General features: G+C 42.9%; 1 long non-coding RNA gene across 1 annotated transcript; it reads right to left on the reverse strand.

The window, feature by feature from the left end:
- Positions 1-6,896: 6,896 nt before the first annotated feature.
- Positions 6,897-9,980, reverse strand: LOC143773719 (uncharacterized). Its single transcript, XR_013215330.1, has 3 exons — positions 9,833-9,980; positions 8,412-9,285; positions 6,897-8,187 (listed from the first exon to the last, which is right to left on the reverse strand). It is a non-coding gene; the product is annotated as an uncharacterized LOC143773719 (long non-coding RNA).
- Between the last annotated feature and the right edge of the window lie 17,126 nt (positions 9,981-27,106).

Raw genomic sequence — 27,106 nt, forward strand, 5'->3', positions numbered from 1 at the left:
TAATTCTTTATTTTACACATTCATATGGATCCCAGGGCCTGAAGGAGAGTTTCCTCTCCTTCAGACCCTGGGAACCATACAATGGAAACTTCCGATTCCGATTCCCGATACCACAAAAGTATCCGATCTCGGTATCGGAATTCCGATACCGCAATTATCGTCCGATACCCGATACTTGCGGTATCGGAATGCTCAACACTAGTAATAATCTCTTTGGTTGTAGCCGTTAAGAATGACATCCAATTTAGAGCAAAAGGCAGACAAGGGGTTGTACGTCAATTTCTTATAGCAAGTTTTATCATTTAGTTGGCGAAATGCCTCTTTTTCGTACATGATCTTAGGCCAGATTACAATATTTCCCCCCTTGTCTGCCGGCTTTATTACTACATCAGATAGATTTTGTAAGAAATTAAGGCGACTACGCTCCTCCCTAGTTAAATTATCATAGCGAGAGTAGTGGGGAATTTGCAAAAAGTCCTTTGTGACTACCTGTACAAACAAATCAATGTTATTACATGAAGAAAGTGGTGGAAACTTTTTAGAACGAGGTCAAATGGAGGGAGGTACCTTACCTCCTTCAGGAAGATTATGTTCAATGGATAGATCCTCCAAGGCTCTTAGCGCAGCCTGTTCTTCCTCTGTTGGGAATGATTGATGTAAATTGTCATCACAAAAATGGCGTTTAAAAAGCAATGATCTCGCAAAGATATGTAAATCTTTGATTGCTGTGAATGCATCGAAACCCATCACCGGAGAAAAAGTAAGGCCCTTGCTCAGTAGTGTAAGATCAATATTACATAAGGTATGATGGCTCAAATTACTGTAATTACCTCATTATCCTTCCTCCTATACTCAGCAGGGGAGGGGTTGCGTCGTCTATACGGATGGAAGGTATACTCAGACTGTTTCTTAGTAGATGCTCCAGATCGTGTGACCATAGACATCTGTGGTGCATCCGACTGATCACTCAATGAGGAAATGGAAGTATATGAGGAAGTCCGTGGAATATGTGTAATATTAGAAGGTTGTTTGCGCCATTGATAGACAGACTTATTTTTAAAGTCTCTCACATCTCTATTGAATTAGGATGTTTGAGACTCATGAATTTTCTTAACAGTCAAGTCCAACAATTTCTCCAGATCATTATTAAATGTCTGTATTTTTTCGTCTCGACAGCCTGCTTTTAGTTCAGTTTGGGCAAGATCAATAGATTTGTCAAGTTCGCCTATGGTTTTGGTATTTAAATTCATAAGAAGTTGCATAAATACACCCGAACAGTTACTACATGCCTCCTCCCAATTGTTCATAAACATCTCGTCGTCCACCGGAAAAGCAGGGATTACCCTAACTCGTAAGCCTCTAGGAATAAGTTTATTAGATGTATATCTTTCCAAAAAAGTATGTTTGATTAACAAATTCTGATTAGATAAACACAAATCATCCCACTTGCGGTCACTAGTTTGCTAGGTGGCAGTTGCCACATCCCCAAACACCTGATCCATTTGACCGAGCCATGTTTTTTCTTTAGCTCAGTAGTCCATTTTTTCAAAAGAAAGACCTGTGCAAAACACAGCAATAGCATAACAATAGCTTATGAAAAACATTGGTTAGAAATCTATATATATATAATTGTCTAAGGGTTTTTCCGTCTGTCTGTCTGTCTGTCTGTCTGTCTGTCTTTCTGTCTGTCTGTCTGTCTGTCTTTCTGTCTGTCTGTCTGTCTGTCCTGGAAATCCCACATCTCTGATTGGTCGAGGCCGCCAGGCCTCGACCAATCAGAGACGGGCACAGCATGGCGACGATGATGTCATAATGGAAATCCCGCGTCTCTGATTGGTCGAGGCCGCCAGGCCTCGACCAATCAGCGATGGGCACAGTATCGACGTAGATGTCATAATGGCTGCCATGGCGACGATGATGTCATAAAGGTTGCCTCGACCAATCAGCGACGGGCACAGTCTGCCGCGAATTCTGGAATCATCATTGTATATATACTACGGGGACATGCATACTCTAGAATACCCGATGCGTTAGAATCGGGCCACAGTCTAGTAAAGTATAAACGTTCAAAAAAATTAAATGTAATAATCAACCAACATTTGGTTGATGAAGCATAATCCGACTGTTGATTGGCAATCCATAGAAATTGTGAAGTGGGTCTTGATAACTGCCTAAACATTTTCCCTTTCTGCAGTATCTTCAGGGACCTTACCTGAATTGTTGTCTGGCTTTGAGGATGTATTTTCTGAGAAGGGGTGTCAGGATTCGCCCTCCCATCGGGCATATGACTGTCCTATTAACCTGATTCTGGCGCTAAACTACCCAAGTCCAGGTTGTACAATCTGTCTGGCCCTGAAAGACAAGCCATGAAATACTTTATTTCTGAGAGTTTTGAGAAGGGACATATCAGACCTTCATCTTTGCAGGGTTCTTTTTTTTTGAAAAACAAAGATGGTAGTCTCCATCTCTGTTTACATTTCCGGAAATTGAATCTCATTACTATTCGAGATCCATATCCTCTTTCTCTGATTCAAGATTTATTCACCCAGGTGGTGGGTGCTAAGGTTTTCACCAAGTTGGATTTAAAGGGACCGCTAACTTAGAATCAGGGAAGTGGATGAATGGAAAATGGCGTTCAATACCCCTGAGGGGCATTTTGACAGTCTGGTTATGCCTTTCGGTCTGACCAATGCACCAGCGGTGTTCCAGCATTTAATTAATTATATTTTCCATCATTTGGCTGGCAGGTTTATGGTGGTCTATCTGGATGATATTTTGATTTATTCACCTGACTTGGAGACACGTCGGGGGCATGTGAGACAGGTGCTTCAAATATTAAGGGATAACAAGCTTTTTGCCGAGCCAGAGAAATGTGTTTTTGCCGTTTAGGAGGTGCAGTTTTTGGGATACCTGTTGTCATCTTCAGGTTTTTGGATGATCCAGGAAAGGTTTGAGCTGTACTCGACTGGGACCGTCGCGCGAATCTGAAAGCATTACAGCTTTTTCTTGGTTTTTACTCATTTTTATCTGAAGCTTTTTCAAAACTATTCAGTAATGGTGAAACCCCTTACTGAAGTGACAATGAAAGGGTCTAATTTTTCTAACTGGTCGGATGCTGCTCAGCAGGGTTTTTCCTCCTGAAACAGTTGTTTTGACACTACACCTATGGTCAGTCAACTGGATGTTTCTCAGCCTTTTTTTGTAGAAGTGGATACGTCGGAAGTGGGGGCTAGGGCTGTGTCGTCTCAGGGTCCGTCCCCCGGTAAATGGCATCCAAGCGCCTTCTTTTCCAAAAAATTATCCTCGGCTGAGAGAAATTATGACTAGTGATGAGCGAGCACTAAAATGCTCGGGTGCTCATTGCTCAGGTCGAACAAATTGGAATACTCGGGTACTCAACCCTGAGCAAAGAGGCCAATGTAAGTCTATGGGAAACCCGAGTATTTTTACCGCGATCCCCCGGGGGTCCTTTTAAGGTCTAAAAACATCCAAAAATGATGGAAACACTGCTCAAATAACATGGGAACATCATGGGGATCGCCCCTGGAAGCATTGAAGCATTTCTGACTCCAAGGTCACAGACGTAAGCAATGTTGTCAGTTTCACGCCATTTTTACAGGTGCACCAAAAAACATACAAAAACTAAACCAAAATGGATTTTGCTGGGAAAAAAGTTAAGGTACATCCTTTCCAGGGTAATGACTTGTATAGAAGGCAAAACAATTAACCCCAGATCAAAATGTTCCTCCACCACTTGAGCTATGTTCACATGCAGCGTTTTTGATGCGTTTTTCAACTTTTACATTGCTTTCAACCAATACAAATGCATTCACTGGGAAATGTCATTGTAACATTTAACAACCCTAGCTGGAAATGTGGTGTGTGACACATAAGGAGACACATCTTGTTTCATTTATGAAAGAGGGACTCTTAAATTCTCAAAGCCTATTTTGAGAGGGGCATCAGGCGGCATTAATATTCTTAAAGGGCCACTATTAACACTAGAACTACTGATGGAGTCATTTTGACTCCTTTCGTTTTTTATTTCTCTTCTGTGACTACATTTTTCAGAATTCCGGCTTGAAACTCGGTGACTTTTCCTCAAATATGATGTGAAAAAAGATTTTGTGAGAATAAATAATTTTGGTAAAAAATTTGCGCGTTTTTTTCAAAATTTACCAAGAACTACTGGAGTCATTTTAACTCCCTACTATATTTTGAAGTCCTTTTGTCACTAAATGTTGCTATAAAGTTTTGTGCATAATTTTTTCACTCTGTCTTATTTACCCTGATGTTCATATAGATGTAGTTCAATTTACATGTCAACTTTTCACATTTTCCTTGTGTTTTACCTGCTTGTATTACTGTGTAATGCTGAACAAAATAGCTTGTTTACTCTAGGCTCTTATCTTATGCTAATGAAGGGTGGTGTTTTTCTAAGGTCCTAGCAGGAGACAGTATTCTGGATAGTCAAAATGACTCCTTTCAGTAGTTCTAGGCGTGGTCACGAGTCCAGTAGTCCTAGTGTTCAACAGTGGGTCTCCTATGCTATTATTGCCATTTAAGAGAGTGGCTGGGCTGCTAACAATTACAATGCACCCCAATACCCCTTTCACGAGAGGAATAAGGGCTTCCTGAAAAAATGTTGCATTGAATGCAAGGCCTGCCCTGCTATCAAGTTATATGCACTCCAATAATCCTTTGAACCCAGGTACTGGATGGCTGCAGGAAATCCCACTTCACATTCTTCAGTTGGTCCTGCCATACTGTTTTCTTATGTATTACCTGCAAGGCCTGCTCTGCTATCAAGTCATATGCACCCCAATAAGCCTTTTAACCCAGGTAATGGATGGTCACAGGAAAACCCACTTCACATTCTTCAGTTAGTCCTGCCATACTGTTTTCTTATGTATTACCTGCAAGGCCTGCCCTGCTATCAAGTCACATGCACCCCAATAAGCTTTTGAACCCAGGTACTGGATGGCCACAGGAAAACCCACTTCACATTCTTCAGTTGGTCCTGCCACACTGTTTCATTATGCATTGAATGCAAGGGCCACCTTGACCCAATTCCCCTTGGAAGAAACATGTAGGAGGGCCCTATTAAAAAAAACTGTCCCATTACAAAGGAGTGGGTCTCCTAGACTCGTAATGCCCATACACTAAGTGTATGGGCTGACAAACATTTCCTCATGGGGGTAAATTTTAAAAAAATATTTAGTGGAGATCACAGACACCCTTGCCAAAAAAATTGACTGTCTGTAGCAGCACGGAACATGTGAACCCTGGTGATCTAGTGGTGGAAAATGATGATAAGTGGAGGAAGGCCTCATTAAAAACTAGGCCCAATTTAAAGGAGCGGATCTCCTAGACTTGTAATGCCCATACACTAAGTGTATGGGCTGACAAACATTTCCCCATGGGGGATACATTTTTTTAAAAAATATTTAATTGGGATCACAGACACTCTTGCCAAAAAATTGACTGTCTGTAGCAGCACGGAACACGTTAAGCGTGGTGATCTAGTGGTGGAGAATGAGGAGACATTGCTGAAGGCCTCATTAATAACTAGGCCCAATTTAAAGGAGCGTGTCTCCTAGACTTGTAATGCCCATACACGCAGTGCATGGGCTGACAAACATTTCCCCAAGGGTGTAAATTTTTAAAAAATATACTATGGGAATCATAGACACCCTTGCCAAAAAAATGACTGCCTGTAGCAGCACAGAAGACATTAAGCCTGGTGATCTAGTGGTGGAGAATGAGGAGACATAAAGATAAATCATAATGAAATAAAACAAATAAATAAAAAATGTGAATCCACCGATGAAAGTAAATAGCAAGAGGGAGGGGTGAACAGAGGTTTATAGATTTGAAGCCAGAATGTGTTCAATGAGATATGTTTGTCCCTAGCAACAGCTCAGAGACAGGGCTATAAATAAAAATATAATATAAAAGTCTTGGAATTATTTTCTATTGTAGAGGTATACACTACCACATTAGAAGACTATCCAGAGATAGGAAAATGTAAAATATAAGAATAAATGGGAATAATAGACGTACATATCTTTTTTATGACATTTCCCCCTGTGGGAGTAACATTTGTTTTGTTTCCAATTAGTAAAGGGCATCCTAAAAACACCCTTGCACAAAAAAATTGTGACTTTGGCATCACGGAATCCGTTCACCCTAGTGTTCTATTGGTTGTGGGTGATGAGGATGAGGATAAGGAGGACGATAAAGACAAACAGACCAAATATGGAAGCGTATACCCATGTGTGGTTGTGAAGAGGTGCATGAGAATACATCTCTCCAAAAGAGGATATGTTTCGCTGTTTTCACTTGGTGGTGTACAAAAGTCACAGAAAAAGGAGAAGAAAAGATATGCATACTTGTGGGATCAACCAACCATATAAATCTTTATTTAATAAACATTACAAAAACAGGAGCAAAAAACGGACACACAATTAAAAACATTTAAAAAGGCCAACAGGCCAAGTGCAACGTCCAAGATCCCCCAGGAGATGATATACACACAATTACTAATGCCTTTATGTAGATACAATCAAATCTCAAAATAGACACATAAATATGTATCCTAAAATAACATAGGCAAAAAGTGATGAACAGTTCTACATAACATGCCCAAATAACCCTAGGCTGCCAGCTGGCCTAAAGCATGTGCCATAAGTCCATATGCAAAATGGTTTCCCATATAGATACTGCAGAAATAAGCAAAGTATTATTGGACTAATGCACAATTCCTATAATCCTGCCTCAGCCTATAGCGTAGAATAGGCAGCCAAATAATGAAGGCCTGCGAGGCGCTGTATCATTTGTGAAAAAATGAAAGAAGAAAGATCAGCAATCCCCTCAGACGTCCCAAGGACAGCCGGTGCAGGATCCTGCATTCAAAAGGTTAAAAGTGCATGGCAAGGTTACCGAAGTGCGCGGCAGGGTTACCAGAGCTCCTGGGGGGATCAAGACCCCACGCGTATCGACGCTGCTAGAGCGTCTTCATCAGGGGAAATGTGAACAATCTGTCCAATCAATGCCCCTTTTATATACAAGAATAACAAATAAAGTGAAAGTCACCTGTGAGGGTGCTGCAGCGTCAGAGATCTCCCCTCCATGTGTGCGGCCAGATGGATATCCGGTCCGGCGTGAGGAATAAACATGCGCTTGCGCACTAAAGTGTTAAGCAGTCACTCGGGTCCACCCATACAAGCGCCCAAGCAACCTACGTTCTCACTCAAAGATTGCACCATACGCGCATGCGCTAAATTGTATCCAGGCACATCGCTTGTTAAAGGCAGTTTCACAGGCGCAAGTATGATGCAATATGGTGCACTGCCGATATGGCACCTTTGCAAATAGGAAGTGTGTGCCCACAAATCAGTGTGACAACACATATACCATAGCGCAACCATCCTTCATGTCATATCTCAATAGGCAAGATATACAGCCCACATTTAAAGGGTCTAAGAAGGGTGCACGGAGCACCACAAGTCACATAGAGTAGGGTAAAAAAATACCGTGTTGGTAGCAAGGATAGGGAACGGATGGTAAAGTCAGACAGGTTGGAAAAAGAGACATCCATTTATTATGATGCGCAGGTCCCGGGTTGGAAGTATGTTACATTTCAATTCCAAAGAAAGTTATACCGCATAATGGATTAATAAATATAATGCAAATGTTGGTGGGATCCAATAAGATGAAATAAAATCGACCTGTCCAACACCAATCCACTGCTTTGAAAATTTACACTGAGGAAGCCACAACCAAATACAAAGCACCCCCAAATTGGCTATCAGGGGTACATAGAACATGGCAGTCAGGGGACAGGGGGACATATACTGTCCCAATATCCAAGGTAAGGAGAAAAAACTCTAATAGCCAAGATGTCTCAAATGCACCAATAAAGAGTGTTACTTCCATCGTATATCCACCCAGGAATTTATGGAGAATATATGCATACAGATAATATATACACAAACGGGAAAAAAACACCTAGTGTTACACAGTTTTAGTGCATAGGACTAGGCACAGCTGGCAGCAAGAAAAACATAGACGGTGAATTCAATATTGATCCAGGCGATCCAGAAAGCTGTCCGTTAGTTCACGCTGTCCGTTAGTTCACATAATGTTCTTATGAAGGAAAAATTGATGCAGTTATACCAGGTACGCCTGAAAGAACAATTTGTGTGTTATACAAATCCTGGCTAAATCTGCTTATAGAAGCCCGTATAGAGTAGCTCCTCGTTTAACCCAACCGGGGCCCGACTATGTAGATTATATATCCACTTAGATTCTCTCCTAAGTAAATCCAAAGTGATATTACCACCCCTAATGTTGGGCTTAACCCCTTCCAGGCCCATGACCCTCAATCCCCTCGTAGAGCCACCATGTACCTGTAAGAAATGTGTTGCCACTGATGAAATCCTCTTCCCTTTCTCCAGATCCTTACGGGCCGTGTTGATGTTGGACACGTGTTGTTGTACCCGGCGTCGCAACTCCTGTGTGGTGTAACCTACATAGAGTTTGGGGCAATTACACATCAAAGCATACACGAGATTTCTAGTACGACAGTTAAAGTATGCTGATGGTTGGATCTTCCTTGACAAATGTGGGAGGGAGATTCCTTGTTCAGAAATCATAAAGCCACAGACATTACACCCTCCACAGGGATAAGACCCAAAGATGCGACTGCCAGTTCCAGTACTTGTAATGGCTCGTTTGAAATGGCTAGACACCAGTTCATCTTTTAGGTTACGAGACCTCCTGGCTATCATCTTTGGGGTGGTAGACAGCCATGGCAGAAGTTTTGGTTCCGTCAATAGAATGTCCCAGTTCTTCTTCAAGATATTGTGGACGTCCCCCCACTGGTTATGATATGTGGTAATAAGATCAATTGATCTAATAGGGTCCTTCCGTCTTGGTCTTAATAATTCCTCCCGTGCACACTGTTGAGAGTGTTGGAATGCTTGTGCTATAACCCTCCGTGGATATCCCCTGGCCTGGAACCTATCGGTAAGTTTCTTAGATTCCACCTGGAAATCCTCACGGGTCGAGCAATTTCTTCTTACTCTTAAAAATTGTCCTTTCGGTATACTCTTACGCAAATGAGCCGGATGTGCACTATCATAATGGAGCAAGCTATTCGTAGCTGTCCCTTTCCTGTAGAGGTTTGTGATGATATGGCCATCCCTCAAGGTTATCTCCAAATCCAAAAAGTCCACCATCCTAGAAGATATCCTGGAGGTAAGTCTGATGTTCCAAGGATTCCTATTAAGGGAATCAATATAAGCGTTACAGTCCTCCATGGTTCCAGTCCAGAAAAACAGGATATCATCTATAAACCTGTACCACTTCAGTACATATTTGCCAAATAGGGGAAGATTATACACGTGGACCTCCTCCCACCATCCCATAAACAAATTTGCGTACGACGGCGCACACCTCGCGCCCATGGCGGTGCCGGACGCTTGTCTATAGAAAGTGCGATCAAAAATAAAATAATTTTTATCGAGGACCACCCTAAGCAAGTCCAAAATGAAAGAATCGTGTTCCCTGTCTCTACTGGATTTTTTGTCCAAAAAGTATGTTATTGCCTCCAGTCCAAGATCATGTTCAATGTTGGTGTAGAGGGATTCTACGTCAAGTGTAACAATAAACGTATCTGTTGGTATTTCCAATTGGCCCATCTGTTCAATAAGGTGCATTGAATCCCTAATATATGACCCCAAAGAGTAGACAAGAGGCTGGAGAAAATAATCCAAGTATATACAGGGTCTTTCAAATAAACCACCGATCCCTGATATTATTGGCCTACCTGGGGGGTTGTCCAAGCACTTGTGCACTTTCGGCAGCATATAGAAAGTTGGAATTTTTGGCACATCGATGGTCAGGAATTCCCTCTCCTTTTTGTTAATAATGCCCAGATTATAGGCCGCCACAGTCAGTCGATCCAATTGCCTCTTAAAAACGTCAGTGGGGTCCGAAGGTAAAACCTGATAATAAGAAGTATTCAGTAGCTGTCATTTTGCTTCCAACACATATAAGTCCTTAGGCCAAATCACAATATTACCCCCTTTGTCAGCCTCCTTGATGACAAAGGAGTCCTGTTTTTTAACCCCTTCACCCCCGGAGCTTTTTCCGTTTTTCCATTTTCGTTTTTCGCTACCCTCCTTCCCAGAGCCATAACTTTTTTATTTTTCCGTCAATTTGGCCATGTGAGGGCTTATTTTTTGCGGGACGAGTTGTACTTTTGAACGACATCATTGGTTTTAGCATGTCGTGTACTAGAAAACGGGAAAAAAATTCCAAGTGCAGTGAAATTGCAAAAAAAGTGCAATCCCACACTTGTTTTTTGCTTGCCTATTTTGCTAGGTTCACTAAATGCTAAAACTGACCTGCTATTATGATTCTCCAGGTCACTACGAGTTTATAGACACCTAACATGACTAGGTTATTTTTCACCTAAGTGGTGAAAAAAAATTCCAAACTTTGCAAAAAACAAAATAAAACAAAATTGCGCCATTTTCCGATACTCGTAGCGTCTCCATTTTTCGTGATCTGGGGTCAGGTGAGGGCTTATTTTTTGCGTGCCGAGCTGGCGTTTTTAATGATAGCATTTTGGTGTAGATACGTTCTTTTGATCGCCCGTTATTGCATTTTAATGCAATGTCGTGGCGACCAAAAAAACGTAAATCTGGCGTTTCGAATTTTTTTCTCATTACGCCATTTAGCGATCAGGTTAATGCTTTTTTTTTATTGATAGATCGGGCGATTCTGAACGCGGCGATACCAAATATGTGTAGGTTGGGTTTTTTTTTTATTGATTTATTTTGATTGGGGCGAAAGGGGGGTGATTTAAACTTTTATATTTTTTTTATTTTTTTCACATTTTTAAAAACTTTTTTTTTTTACTTTTGCCATGCTTCTATAGCCTCCATGGGAGGCTAGAAGCAGGCACAGCCCGATCGGCTCTGCTATGCAGCAGTGATCATAAGATCGCTGCTACACAGCAGATTTGCAGGTGTGCTGTGAGCGCCGACCACAGGGGGGCGCTCACAGCCACCGGCAATCAGTAACCATAGAGGTCTCAAGGACCTCTATGGTTACCTTCCTGACACATCGCCGACCCCCGATCATGTGACGGGGGTCGGCGATGCGCTCATATCCGGCCGCACGGCCGGATGCGGTAGTTAAATGCCGCTGTCTGAGTTTGACAGCGGCATTTAACTAGTTAATAGCGGCGGGTGATCGCGATTTCACCCGCCGCTATTGCGCGCACATGTCAGCTGTAAGAAACAGCTGACATGTCGCGACTTTGATGTGCGCTCACCGCCGGAGCGCACATCAAAGCGGGGGTCCCGACATGTGACGTACTATACCGTCACATGTCGGGAAGGGGTTAAGCTGACCCAAGCACCGTTTCTCTTCCTTAGTAAGGTTATCCAACCCCTTGTTGTTAATTTTAAGGTTTTGTATGTCCTTACTCACGGTGTCAAAGAATATTTGAATCACCGGAAAAAGTGAAAATGATGGAGTGGCCTGGGAGGGAATACGTCCTGTGAACCTGCAAGACTTACCGGTATCACATTCACTTTCATTCAAGAGCTCCAACAGATCCCGAAATACTTGTCTGTCCTCATCAGGTAAAGTATCAATCACCGACGGCTTGTGGTAAAGCAACTTGAACGTGAGCTGCCTACAAAATAGGTATAAGTCTTTTGTAAGTTCGAACTTGTTAAGAGAGTTGGTGGGTGAAAAAGACAACCCCTTAGATAAGAGGGAAACCTCCCCAGGTGAAAGAGAATAGGAGGACAGGTTAATAATTTGTAACTTACCTTGTTCCTCTTCCTGTAAGTTGTCATATACTAATGTTTTCGACTGTTCTTCCTCGTTACTCTCTTGTGGCTCATATTCCGATCCTGTAGGGGTCTTTCTCTCAGTCTCCAACTTGCGACACTTGCGCCAACCCCTCCTCCTGCGCCTTCTTGGTCGCTCATGTCGGACAATAAAAAATCGCTAGAGACAGGTTCAATTTGGTTTACCGATTTCCTTTCCCCTGATGTAATTGGTGCACTTCGTCTAATATTGCCATGGTGCGACCACCTGTAGGCTTTTTGATTATCAAAGTCAAGCTTGTCACGCTGAAACTTGTGCTTCTTACCCCTAATCACCTCTTTTTCAAAGTTATCTATAGAGGTTTTTAAACGCTCATTGAAGGGAGCGACCTGTCCTTGTGGATCAAAGGACTGAAGTTTCACCTCTTTCAGCTTAATTTGTTCTTTCAATTCATTTATAAGAGCACGATCATGCTCCAAGAGTAAGTCAATCAGTATGATGGAACACTTGAGAAGACCCCCCTCCCAAGATTTTTTGAAGGTGGGGTCTGCCTCCCAAGCTGGGAAAATCTGCACCCGCAACCCTCTAGGGATAAGTCCAAGTCTTTTATATTCTTCTAAGCTCTTTACATTCCACCATGTTTTGGTTAATGATTTGTGAAGGTACGTGACCTCACTGCATAATTTTGAGAAGCCTTCATCACCCTCCATGGTCACATCAACCGGACCATCCACACTGCCAAAAGCACCAGAGGCCTGATCCCGCCACGCAGCCTCACGGGCTTCCAAATCCATAATAAATATCAGCGTGCCACCGCCCAGAAAGCCTGGTCAAAAAGACTACACCAGGAAAAAACCAAAGCATAAGACTAAGAAAGAGCGGGCACCGCAACAAGTATTGTAATCAGGGATCAACCACGTGCATATAAACAGAGAACACAGAAAAAGGAGAAGAAAAGATATGCACACTTGTGGGATCAACCAACCATATAAATCTTTATTTAATAAACATTACAAAAACAGGAGCAAAAAAACGGACACACAATTAAAAACATTTAAAAAGGCCAACAGGCCAAGTGCAACGTCCAAGATCCCCCAGGAGATGATATACACACAATTACTAATGCCTTTATGTAGATACAATCAAATCTCAAAATAGACACATAAATATGTATCCTAAAATAACATAGGCAAAAAGTGATGAACAGTTCTACATAACATGCCCAAATAACCCTAGGCTGCCAGCTGGCCTAAAGCATGTGCCATAAGTCCATATGCAAAATGGTTTCCCATATAGATACTGCAGAAATAAGCAAAGTATTATTGGACTAATGCACAATTCCCATAATCCTTCCTCAGCCTATAGGATGTCTCTTTTTCCAACCTGTCTGACTTTACCATCCGTTCCCTATCCTTGCTACCAACACGGTATTTTTTTACCCTACTCTATGTGACTTGTGGTGCTCCGTGCACCCTTCTTAGACCCTTTAAATGTGGGCTGTATATCTTGCCTATTGAGATATGACATGAAGGATGGTTGCGCTATGGTATATGTGTTGTCACACTGATTTGTGGGCACACACTTCCTATTTGCAAAGGTGCCATATCGGCAGTGCACCATATTGCATCATACTTGCGCCTGTGAAACTGCCTTTAACAAGCGATGTGCCTGGATACAATTTAGCGCATGCGCGTATGGTGCAATCTTTGAGTGAGAACGTAGGTTGCTTGGGCGCTTGTATGGGTGGACCCGAGTGACTGCTTAACACTTTAGTGCGCAGGCGCATGTTTATTCCTCACGCCGGACCGGATATCCATCTGGCCGCACACATGGAGGGGAGATCTCTGACGCTGCAGCACCCTCACAGGTGACTTTCACTTTATTTGTTATTCTTGTATATAAAAGGGGCATTGATTGGACAGATTGTTCACATTTCCCCTGATGAAGACGCTCTAGCAGCGTCGATACGCGTGGGGTCTTGATCCCCCCAGGAGCTCTGGTAACCCTGCCGCGCACTTCGGTAACCTTGCCATGCACTTTTAACCTTTTGAATGCAGGATCCTGCACCAGCTGTCCTTGGGACGTCTGAGGGGATTGCTGATCTTTCTTCTTTCATTTTTTCACAAATGATACAGCGCCCCGCAGGCCTTCATTATTTGGCTGCCTATTCTACACTATAGGCTGAGGCAGGATTATAGGAATTGTGCATTAGTCCAATAATACTTTGCTTATTTCTGCAGTATCTATATGGGAAACCATTTTGCATATGGACTTATGGCACATGCTTTAGGCCAGCTGGCAGCCTAGGGTTATTTGGGCATGTTATGTAGAACTGTTCATCACTTTTTGCCTATGTTATTTTAGGATACATATTTATGTGTCTATTTTGAGATTTGATTGTATCTACATAAAGGCATTAGTAATTGTGTGTATATCATCTCCTGGGGGATCTTGGACGTTGCACTTGGCCTGTTGGCCTTTTTAAATGTTTTTAATTGTGTGTCCGTTTTTTGCTCCTGTTTTTGTAATGTTTATTAAATAAAGATTTATATGGTTGGTTGATCCCACAAGTGTGCATATCTTTTCTTCTCCTTTTTCTGTGTTCTCTGTTTATATGCACGTGGTTGATCCCTGATTACAATACTTGTTGCGGTGCCTGCTCTTTCTTAGTCTTATGCTTTGGTTTTTTCCTGGTGTAGTCTTTTTGACCAGGCTTTCTGGGCGGTGGCACGCTGATATTTATTATGGATTTGGAAGCCCGTGAGGCTGCGTGGCGGGATCAGGCCTCTGGTGTTTTTGGCAGTGTGGATGGTCCGGTTGATGTGACCATGGAGGGTGATGAAGGCTTCTCAAAATTATGCAGTGAGGTCACGTACCTTCACAAATCATTAACCAAAACATGGTGGAATGTAAAGAGCTTAGAAGAATATAAAAGACTTGGACTTATCCCTAGAGGGTTGCGGGTGCAGATTTTCCCAGCTTGGGAGGCAGACCCCACCTTCAAAAAATCTTGGGAGGGGGGTCTTCTCAAGTGTTCCATCATACTGATTGACTTACTCTTGGAGCATGATCGTGCTCTTATAAATGAATTGAAAGAACAAATTAAGCTGAAAGAGGTGAAACTTCAGTCCTTTGATCCACAAGGACAGGTCGCTCCCTTCAATGAGCGTTTAAAAACCTCTATAGATAACTTTGAAAAAGAGGTGATTAGGGGTAAGAAGCACAAGTTTCAGCGTGACAAGCTTGACTTTGATAATCAAAAAGCCTACAGGTGGTCGCACCATGGCAATATTAGACGAAGTGCACCAATTACATCAGGGGAAAGGAAATCGGTAAACCAAATTGAACCTGTCTCTAGCGATTTTTTATCGTCCGACATGAGCGACCAAGAAGGCGCAGGAGGAGGGGTTGGCGCAAGTGTCGCAAGTTGGAGACTGAGAGAAAGACCCCTACAGGATCGGAATATGAGCCACAAGAGAGTAACGAGGAAGAACAGTCGAAAACATTAGTATATGACAACTTACAGGAAGAGGAACAAGGTAAGTTACAAATTATTAACCTGTCCTCCTATTCTCTTTCACCTGGGGAGGTTTCCTTCTTATCTAAGGGGTTGTCTTTTTCAACCACCAACTCTCTTAACAAGTTCGAACTTACAAAAGACTTATACCTATTTTGTAGGCAGCTCACGTTCAAGTTGCTTTACCACAAGCCGTCGGTGATTGATACTTTACCTGATGAGGACAGACAAGTATTTCGGGATCTGTTGGAGCTCTTGAATGAAAGTGAATGTGATACCGGTAAGTCTTGCAGGTTCACAGGACGTATTCCCTCCCAGGCCACTCCATCATTTTCACTTTTTCCGGTGATTCAAATATTCTTTGACACCGTGAGTAAGGACATACAAAACCTTAAAATTAACAACAAGGGGTTGGATAACCTTACTAAGGAAGAGAAACGGTGCTTGGGTCAGCTTAAAAAACAGGACTCCTTTGTCATCAAGGAGGCTGACAAAGGGGGTAATATTGTGATTTGGCCTAAGGACTTATATGTGTTGGAAGCAAAACGACAGCTACTGAATACTTCTTATTATCAGGTTTTACCTTCGGACCCCACTGACGTTTTTAAGAGGCAATTGGATCGACTGACTGTGGCGGCCTATAATCTGGGCATTATTAACAAAAAGGAGAGGGAATTCCTGACCATCGATGTGCCAAAAATTCCAACTTTCTATATGCTGCCGAAAGTGCACAAGTGCTTGGACAACCCCCCAGGTAGGCCAATAATATCAGGGATCGGTGGTTTATTTGAAAGACCCTGTATATACTTGGATTATTTTCTCCAGCCTCTTGTCTACTCTTTGGGGTCATATATTAGGGATTCAATGCACCTTATTGAACAGATGGGCCAATTGGAAATACCAACAGATACGTTTATTGTTACACTTGACGTAGAATCCCTCTACACCAACATTGAACATGATCTTGGACTGGAGGCAATAACATACTTTTTGGACAAAAAATCCAGTAGAGACAGGGAACACGATTCTTTCATTTTGGACTTGCTTAGGGTGGTCCTCGATAAAAATTATTTTATTTTTGATCGCACTTTCTATAGACAAGCGTCCGGCACCGCCATGGGCGCGAGGTGTGCGCCGTCGTACGCAAATTTGTTTATGGGATGGTGGGAGGAGGTCCACGTGTATAATCTTCCCCTATTTGGCAAATATGTACTGAAGTGGTACAGGTTTATAGATGATATCCTGTTTTTCTGGACTGGAACCATGGAGGACTGTAACGCTTATATTGATTCCCTTAATAGGAATCCTTGGAACATCAGACTTACCTCCAGGATATCTTCTAGGATGGTGGACTTTTTGGATTTGGAGATAACCTTGAGGGATGGCCATATCATCACAAACCTCTACAGGAAAGGGACAGCTACGAATAGCTTGCTCCATTATGATAGTGCACATCCGGCTCATTTGCGTAAGAGTATACCGAAAGGACAATTTTTAAGAGTAAGAAGAAATTGCTCGACCCGTGAGGATTTCCAGGTGGAATCTAAGAAACTTACCGATAGGTTCCAGGCCAGGGGATATCCACGGAGGGTTATAGCACAAGCATTCCAACACTCTCAACAGTGTGCACGGGAGGAATTATTAAGACCAAGACGGAAGGACCCTATTAGATCAATTGATCTTATTACCACATATCATAACCAGTGGGGGGACGTCCACAATATCTTGAAGAAGAACTGGGACATTCTATTGACGGAACCAAAACTTCTGCCATGGCTGTCTACCACGCCAAAGATGATAGCCAGGAGGTCTCGTAACCTAAAAGATGAACTGGTGTCTAGCCATTTCAAACGAGCCATTACAAGTACTGGAACTGGCAGTCGCATCTTTGGGTCTTATCCCTGTGGAGGGTGTAATGTCTGTGGCTTTATGATTTCTGAACAAGGAATCTCCCTCCCACATTTGTCAAGGAAGATCCAACCATCAGCATACTTTAACTGTCGTACTAGAAATCTCGTGTATGCTTTGATGTGTAATTGCCCCAAACTCTATGCAGGTTACACCACACAGGAGTTGCGACGCCGGGTACAACAACACGTGTCCAACATCAACACGGCCCGTAAGGATCTGGAGAAAGGGAAGAGGATTTCATCAGTGGCAACACATTTCTTACAGGTACATGGTGGCTCTACGAGGGGATTGAGGGTCATGGGCCTGGAAGGGGTTAAGCCCAACATTAGGGGTGGTAATATCACTTTGGATTTACTTAGGAGAGAATCTAAGTGGATATATAATCTACATAGTCGGGCCCCGGTTGGGTTAAACGAGGAGCTACTCTATACGGGCTTCTATAAGCAGATTTAGCCAGGATTTGTATAACACACAAATTGTTCTTTCAGGCGTACCTGGTATAACTGCATCAATTTTTCCTTCATAAGAACATTATGTGAACTAACGGACAGCGTGAACTAACGGACAGCTTTCTGGATCGCCTGGATCAATATTGAATTCACCGTCTATGTTTTTCTTGCTGCCAGCTGTGCCTAGTCCTATGCACTAAAACTGTGTAACACTAGGTGTTTTTTTCCCGTTTGTGTATATATTATCTGTATGCATATATTCTCCATAAATTCCTGGGTGGATATACGATGGAAGTAACACTCTTTATTGGTGCATTTGAGACATCTTGGCTATTAGAGTTTTTTCTCCTTACCTTGGATATTGGGACAGTATATGTCCCCCTGTCCCCTGACTGCCATGTTCTATGTACCCCCGATAGCCAATTTGGGGGTGCTTTGTATTTGGTTGTGGCTTCCTCAGTGTAAATTTTCAAAGCAGTGGATTGGTGTTGGACAGGTCGATTTTATTTCATCTTATTGGATCCCACCAACATTTGCATTATATTTATTAATCCATTATGCGGTATAACTTTCTTTGGAATTGAAATGTAACATACTTCCAACCCGGGACCTGCGCATCATAATAAATGGATGTCTCTTTTTCCAACCTGTCTGACTTTACCATCCGTTCCCTATCCTTGCTACCAACACGGTATTTTTTTACCCTACTCTATGTGACTTGTGGTGCTCCGTGCACCCTTCTTAGACCCTTTAAATGTGGGCTGTATATCTTGCCTATTGAGATATGACATGAAGGATGGTTGCGCTATGGTATATGTGTTGTCACACTGATTTGTGGGCACACACTTCCTATTTGCAAAGGTGCCATATCGGCAGTGCACCATATTGCATCATACTTGCGCCTGTGAAACTGCCTTTAACAAGCGATGTGCCTGGATACAATTTAGCGCATGCGCGTATGGTGCAATCTTTGAGTGAGAACGTAGGTTGCTTGGGCGCTTGTATGGGTGGACCCGAGTGACTGCTTAACACTTTAGTGCGCAAGCGCATGTTTATTCCTCACGCCGGACCGGATATCCATCTGGCCGCACACATGGAGGGGAGATCTCTGACGCTGCAGCACCCTCACAGGTGACTTTCACTTTATTTGTTATTCTTGTATATAAAAGGGGCATTGATTGGACAGATTGTTCACATTTCCCCTGATGAAGACGCTCTAGCAGCGTCGATACGCGTGGGGTCTTGATCCCCCCAGGAGCTCTGGTAACCCTGCCGCGCACTTCGGTAACCTTGCCATGCACTTTTAACCTTTTGAATGCAGGATCCTGCACCGGCTGTCCTTGGGACGTCTGAGGGGATTGCTGATCTTTCTTCTTTCATTTTTTCACAAATGATACAGCGCCTCGCAGGCCTTCATTATTTGGCTGCCTATTCTACGCTATAGGCTGAGGCAGGATTATAGGAATTGTGCATTAGTCCAATAATACTTTGCTTATTTCTGCAGTATCTATATGGGAAACCATTTTGCATATGGACTTATGGCACATGCTTTAGGCCAGCTGGCAGCCTAGGGTTATTTGGGCATGTTATGTAGAACTGTTCATCACTTTTTGCCTATGTTATTTTAGGATACATATTTATGTGTCTATTTTGAGATTTGATTGTATCTACATAAAGGCATTAGTAATTGTGTGTATATCATCTCCTGGGGGATCTTGGACGTTGCACTTGGCCTGTTGGCCTTTTTAAATGTTTTTAATTGTGTGTCCGTTTTTTGCTCCTGTTTTTGTAATGTTTATTAAATAAAGATTTATATGGTTGGTTGATCCCACAAGTGTGCATATCTTTTCTTCTCCTTTTTCTGTGTTCTCTGTTTATATGCACGTGGTTGATCCCTGATTACAATACTTGTTGCGGTGCCCGCTCTTTCTTAGTCTTATGCTTTGGTGTACAAAAGTGTTTCCCAATCCAGCCCTTGTTCATTTTTATAAGAATCAGCCTGTCAACATTTTCAGTTGACAGGCAGATGCGCTTATCCGTTATAATTCCACCAGCGGCACTAAAAACCCGCTTTGACAGAACGGTAGCAACAGGGCAGGCCAAGACCTCCAAGGCATAGAGAGCCAGTTCATGCCACATGTCCAGCTTGGATACCCAATAATTAAAAGGCACAGAGGAATCCTAGAGGACGTTTGTATGATCTGCAAGGTACTCACTCAGTATCTTCCCAAACTTTGCACTTCTTGTGACAGCACCCCTTGACTCCATGTGCCAGCACGATGGGAGAACCTGAAAAAAATGTCCCAGAACTTTGCCATTGTTCCCCAGCCTGAGATGGATTGTACTTCTGTCTCTCTCGCTTGGACTCCTTGGTTGTACAACAAACTCTGATGTCTGCTGCCAGCGTTCTCACATGGGAATTTTCTAAGTAATTCCACTACAAGGGCCCTCTGGTACTGCAACATTTTAGTACACCTCTCTGCCTCTAGCAGAAGAGATTGATTGAAAGTTCTCCTTGTAGCGTCAGTCTAGAAGTGTCACCAACCAGTAATGAGTATCACAAAAATGTTTATGATGCAAGGGTCACGTGAAACGCAGTGCACTATAAAGTCAATCATGCATGCCAGACTGCTCACAGGCAAGACTTCCGTGTCCTCACCAACAGGACAACTGGCCATGCTGTTGTCCTCATCCTCATCCTCAGGCCATCCCCGCTGAACAGACGGTATGAGAGCTGTGCTTGTAGTACTGTCTATAGCACATGAAAGTAGCTCCTTTTCTTCCTCCTCCTCCTCATTGCCTACCAATCCATGTTGGGAAGACATGAGGCTGGGCTGAGTGTAATCCCCCTGTATGGTTCCTTGATCCATGCCCTCGTGCTCTGCCTGCAATGCATCCTCTTTAATTGTGAGCAGAGAGGTTTTCAGAATTCTGAGAAGTGGGATGGTGACACTAATTATGGCGTCATCGCCGGTAACCATCTTGGTGCAGTCCTCAAAGTTTTGTAGGATGGTACATATATCTGGCATCCATGTCCGTTCTTGAGGTCTTATGTGTGGAGTCTGAATTGAATATTGACGGCCTTGTTGATGTTGGTAGTCAACAACTGCTCTCTTCTGCTCACAAATCCTTTCCAACATATGCAGTGTAAAGTTCCAGCACGTGAGGAAATCATACACCAGTCAGTGAACTGGAAGCTATAAATGCTGCTGAAGCATGGCAAAGGCAGCTGGAGCTGTAGCTGACTTTCTAAAATGGGCACACAGACAGCGTACTTTCACTAGCAGATCCGGCAGCTCTGGGTAGCTTTTCAGAAAACATTGAACCACGAGGTTAAGCACATGGGCCAGGCAAGGTACATGTGTGAGCTCACCTTGCCTCAGAGCCATCACAAGGTTCCGGCCATTGTCACACACGACCATGCCTGGATGTAGGTTCAGGGGCGTCATCCAAATATCCGACTGCTCTTTCAGCGTTATCCACAACTCTTCTGCATTTTGCGGTTTGTCACCTATGCAGATTAGCTTCAGCACAGCCTGTTGCCGCTTGGCTGAGGCAGTGCTGCTGTGCTGTAGTGCTTCCAGCTTCTGACTGATGTGTTGATTTCAGAGATGGAGGCTGAAAAGGAGGAGGAGGAGGTGCAAGTGCTGTAGACTGTTGGGGCAACCCTGATTGATGTAGGGCCAGCAATCCTCAGCAGGGGAAGGATGTGTTCCATCCCAAGGTACGACTGGGTCCCAGCTTCCACTATGCTAACCCAGTGTGCCGTCATTGAGATGTACCATACGTGCCCACAAGCACTTGTCCACGTGTCCGTGGTTAGGTGGACTTTCCAGGTAACAGCATTGTTGAGGGCACGGGTAATGTTGTGGGACACATGCTGGTGTAATGCCAGTATGGCACACCGGGAGAAATAGTGGCAACTGGGGACCGAGTACCTTGGGAAGGCCACCGCCATCAGGTTGTGGAAAGCTTCCGTCTCAACAAGCCTAAAAGGCAGCATTTCTAGTGCAAGCAGAAGAGAAATGTTAGAATTTAGGACTGTGGCCTGTGGGGCGTTGGCTGGATATTTCCGCTTGCATTCCAATGACTGGGGTATAGACAACTGAAGGCTGTGCAGGTACAAGGACATGGATGGGCTTGATGATGGTGCTGCTTGACTGTGGGCAACAGGTGCAGGGCTAGAGAAATCTTCACATGCACGGTGGACTGAGGATTGGCTTCTACACAAAACAGTGGAAGAAGCAGTGGTGTCACCTGCAGACAGTGTTCATAGAGCCTGGGGGTCGGCCCACAAAGTCGGGTGCTTTACTGCCATGTGCCTGATCATGCTGGTGGTGGTCAGGCTGGTAGTTTTGCTACCCTCACTGATACGGGCATGGCAGGTGCTGTAAATGGCCTGTTTGGGGTTATCGGCAAAGTCTTTAAAAAAAATACAGACTCGGGAAGATCTAACAGTTGGAATGGCAACTTCCCTCATGTTGGTGTTACGGGGAACGGATGCACGCCTTCTGTCTGTGGCCACCACACTGCTTCTTCCTGCCTGTTGGGGTGATATGCCTCCTTCCTCATGTGTCCTGCTGTCCTCGCTCTGCATGTCCTCCTGCCAGGTTGCGTCAGTCATTATGTCATCCACCACCTCGTCTTCCACATCCGCATCCTGCTCCTCCTCCTGACTTTCTGGCAATTGTGTCTCATTATCGTCCACCTCTTGTGACCCTTTCCCACCATCACTTTCATGTGACCGTGGCTGGTCAAAGCTTTTGGGCATCGCTACATGCGATCTCATCTGGCCCCACTTCAAGTTGACCATCCGAGAGTACGGAATCATGAAAGGGAAAACTAAACAGCTCTTCGGAGTGTCCAAGTGTGGGATCAGTTGTCTCAGGGCACTCGGCATGGTGGGAGGAAGGAGGATCAGGGTGAGGAATATCTGGTCCACACTCATGGCTACTCAGACTTGTGGAAGACATGGTGGTGGTGGTGGCTAAATGACGAAGCATTATCCGCTATCCAACCAACAACCGTTTCACACTGCTCTGGCTTCAATAGTGGTGTGCTAGGATCCCCTAGAAACTGGGACAGGAAGGTCAAGCGAGAAGATGTGGGTCTTTGTTATGGCCCACTTTTAGTTTGGCCATGGCCTCGTCCTCTGCATGCACCATCAGCATCACATCCACTTCTCCGTCCCTTGCCCCTTGCCTTGTCCATTTTAAATGGACTACTGAACTATTTCAAAAGCTCAACACAAATGTATTTATTTGGAGCAAAATTATATCTGATCAGTATGTCTTCAAAGCTACGATTTTTCCACCAGATACACCAGGCCTGACATGACAGACTGTAGTAAAATATTTTTTTGGGGGGTGAATTTAAAAAATAAAAAAAAATGGAGACCAAGGCTAGCATATAGAACTTTGATACATATGCCTGAGAAATTATGATTTTTCCACCAACGATACACCAGGTCTCAGCCTGACATAACAGACTGTTTATATTTTTTGGGGGGAGTTTTGGAGAATTTTTAGAATAACAAAAAAATAATAGAACAAGGCTAGCAGACAGTACTATGATACTTATGCCTGCAAAGCTAAGATTTTTCAGATCCACCAGGCCTCAGCCTGACATAATAGACTATATAAATTTTTTTTGGGGGTTGGAGAATTTTATTATAACAAAAAAAGAGTGGAACAAGACTAGCAGACAGAACTATGATGCTTATGCCTGCGAAGCAACTATTTTTCAAACACAGATACACCAGGCATCAGCCTGACATAACAGACTGTATAATTATTTTGGAGGATTTTGGAGAATTTTTAATATAACAAAAAAGAGTGGAACAAGGCTAGCAGACATAACTATAAAACTTATGCCTGCGAAGCTACGATTTTTCCACCACCGATACACCAGGCCTCAGCCTGACATAACAGACTGTATAATTTTTTTTGGGGGGTTGGAGAATTTAAAAAAAAAAAAAAAAAAGAGTGGAACAAGGCTAGCAGACAGAACTATAAAACTTATGCCTGTGAAGCTATGATTTTTCCACCACCGATAGACCAGGCCTCAGCCTGACATAACAGACTGTATAATTTTTGGGGCAGTTTTTGGATAATTTTTTTTTTTTAAAGTGGAACAAGGCTAGCAGACAGAACTATGAAACTGATTCCTGCGAAGCTACGATTTTTCAAACACAGATACACCAGGCCTCAGCCTGACATATCAGATTGTATAATTTTTTTTGGGGGGTTGGAGTATTTTTAAAATAAAAAAAAAAGAGTGGAACAAGGCTAGCAGACAGAATTATGAAACTTATGCCTGCGAAGCTATAATTTTTGAACTACCGATACACCAGCCGTCAGCCTCAGATAACAGACTGATGTAAATGTGGCCTTGATTTTTTGGGGCACGACTAGTTGGCTATGACACACAAAAAAAGATTTTTTGGTGCACTCACATCTGGTGTCTGGGACAAAAAAGAAGAAGGTAGATTTGCACGTTCTTCGATTTCAATAACCTGCCTGTAGTAGGCAGCGTGAGCAAGCAAATAAATGTTAAAATAAGGGGGCTATGGATTGCTTTAGAATAAAAGGAGCAGGTATCGGGTGAAGAAAAAAAAAGCCACAGAAAACTAAAGCTAGATATATAAATCATCCCAGACAGATGTCTGTCCAGCCTCTGTTTGAAAACTTCCATGGAAAGAGAACTCACCACCTCTCGTGGCAGCCTGTTCCATTCATTGATCACCCTGTCAAAAAGGTTTTTTTAGCATTTAATCTGTGTCTCCTCCCATTCAGTTTCATCCGATTGCTTCTAGTCTTTATTTGAGCAAATGAGAATAAAGATGATCCTTCTACAATGTGACAGCCCTTGAGATATTTGTAGACAGCTATTAAGTCTCCTCTCAGTCTTCTCATTGGACATGGTTTGCAGACCAGTCACCATTCTGGTCGCTCTTCTCTGAACTTGCTCCAGTTTGTTGATGTCTATTTTAAAATGTGGCGCCGAAAACTGGACACCTTATTCCAGACGAGGTCTGACCAAAGAGGAGTAGAGGGCAATAATGACTTTGCATAATCTAGACCAGTGTTCCCCAACTCCGGTCCTCAAGAGCCACCAACAGGTCATGTTTTGATGATTTCCTTAGTATTGCACAGGTCATTGAATGCTTGCCTGTCCAGGTGATGCAATTATCACCTGTGCAATACTAAGGAAATCCTGAAAACCTGACCTGTTGGTGGCTCTTGAGGACCGGACTTGGGGAACACTGATCTAGACTGTATGCATCTGTTAATACATCTCAGAATTGCATTTGCCTTTTTTGCTGCTGCATCACACTGTTGATTCATGTTCAGTTTATGATGTATTAGTATACCCTAGTCTTTTTCACATGTGCTGGTGCTTAGCCCTATTCCCATTCTGTATATGATTTTTTAATTTCTATTGCCCAGATGTAGTACTTTGCATTTTTCCTGAAAACTGAAATTTTTTCCTGAAAACTGAACAGAAGAAAAATAATTTGTATAAATATATAAATGACATATTTATGGATACTTCAAATATAAAGATAGGATGCCAAATAGGCTGAAGGATGTAAAGGGGCTATAGAAAAAAAGTGCTTTGCTGTAAACATATGCTCATTAGGCTTAACTTATGATTAGTGTTGAGCATTCTGATACCGCAAGTATCGGGTATCGGCCGATATTTGCGGTATCGGAATTCCGATACCGAGTTCTGATATTTTTGTGATATCGGAAATCGGAATCGGAAGTTCCCAGTGTATGGTTCCCAGGGTCTGGAGGAGAGGAGACTCTCCTTCAGGCCCTTGGATCCATATTCATGTAAAAAATAAAGAATAAAAATAAAAAATATGGATATACTCACCCCTCCGACGGAGCCTGGACCTCAGACGTGCAACCGGCAGCCTCCGTTCCTAAGAATGAGCGAGTGAAGGACCTGCGATGACGTCACGGCTTGTGATTGGTCGCGTGAGCGGTCACATGAGCGGTCACGTGACCAATCACAAGCCGCGACGTCATCGCAGGTCTTTCACTCGCTCATTCTTAGGAACGGAGGCTGCCGGTTACAGCGGTTACTACCAGGGCGCGTCAGAGGGTGAGTATATCCCTATTTTTTATTTTTATTCTTTATTTTACACATGAATATGTATCCCAGGGCCTGAAGGAGAGTTTCCTCTCCTTCAGACCCTGGGAACCATCCAGGATACCTTCCGATACTTGTGTCCCATTGACTTGTATTGGTATCGGCGATATCCGATATTTTTCGGATATCGGCCGATACCATCCGATACCGATACTTTCAAATATCGGAAGGTATCGCTCAACACTACTTATGATAGTGATATCCATTTGTTATATGAACATTATTTAATAATGAAATCTAATTTTATATGCATAGAAAGGTACAATTCCATAAAAAAAAGAAATTGAAACATAGTGTGATCATGTAACACAAAATATCTAGCAACGTTTCTATATGTTATGCAGATCATATCACCTGAAATAGTAGGAGTGCATAGAGTATTTCAAGATTTGCCAGAAAATGCAAAAATCAAAGATGAGAATAAAGATTGTCACCAGATTGCAAATAGGAGTATGCATCAAATAGAGGATTTAGTGCCAGCACTGTAGTATGGCAAAAAAGCTTGCTTGTCGGTATTTGCACTGATAGGAATTGCATATGCCATTAATTTATATAAGACAAACTAAATTGAATGGGCTGTGCCTCCATATTGGGGGCTTATGACACGTATCCGATTTTGACTGGAAATGACGTTGCACCCCCAAAAATTAAGTCTTGCCATCTAGGGCTTTTGGTGGGAGTAAACCTAAACCAGCTCTATTGTCCACTGTGGGAGTATTCCTCATTTTGATATGCGGTGGAGCCCTGCTTGTGTACTCATTGACTCAGTGTTTTCACATGGCCTAGATTCATGTACATGTGCTGCTGTTTTCTTTTTATCTATATTGTACAGTTTGCAGCGTGCATGTGTTCACATTGGGAGTGCTGTTTTTTTTTTTTTTCTCTCTCTCTCTATATATACATATAACAGAACCACCATCATAACAGAAATACAGTATATTACCAGAAGCACCATCAGTGTAGAAACAAATCATAAAACCAGTCTCTGTACAGGAAAACATAAACAGAACCACCATCTGTATAATAATGCATCACCAGAACCACCATAGGGACATGAATACAGCACCAAGTTTACTATGGCAAAAAATTGTAACGTCAGATCAGACACATGTGCAATTGTACCATATGAATCTGCAATTTCCAGTATCTTCTTAACAATAGCAACGAGATGTTGGGAGTTGTTATCAGTCAATATCTGACAGTGGAGCTGGAAAAG

The sequence above is a fragment of the Ranitomeya variabilis genome, chromosome 5 (genome assembly GCF_051348905.1).
Source record: "Ranitomeya variabilis isolate aRanVar5 chromosome 5, aRanVar5.hap1, whole genome shotgun sequence".
NCBI lineage: Eukaryota > Metazoa > Chordata > Amphibia > Anura > Dendrobatidae > Ranitomeya > Ranitomeya variabilis.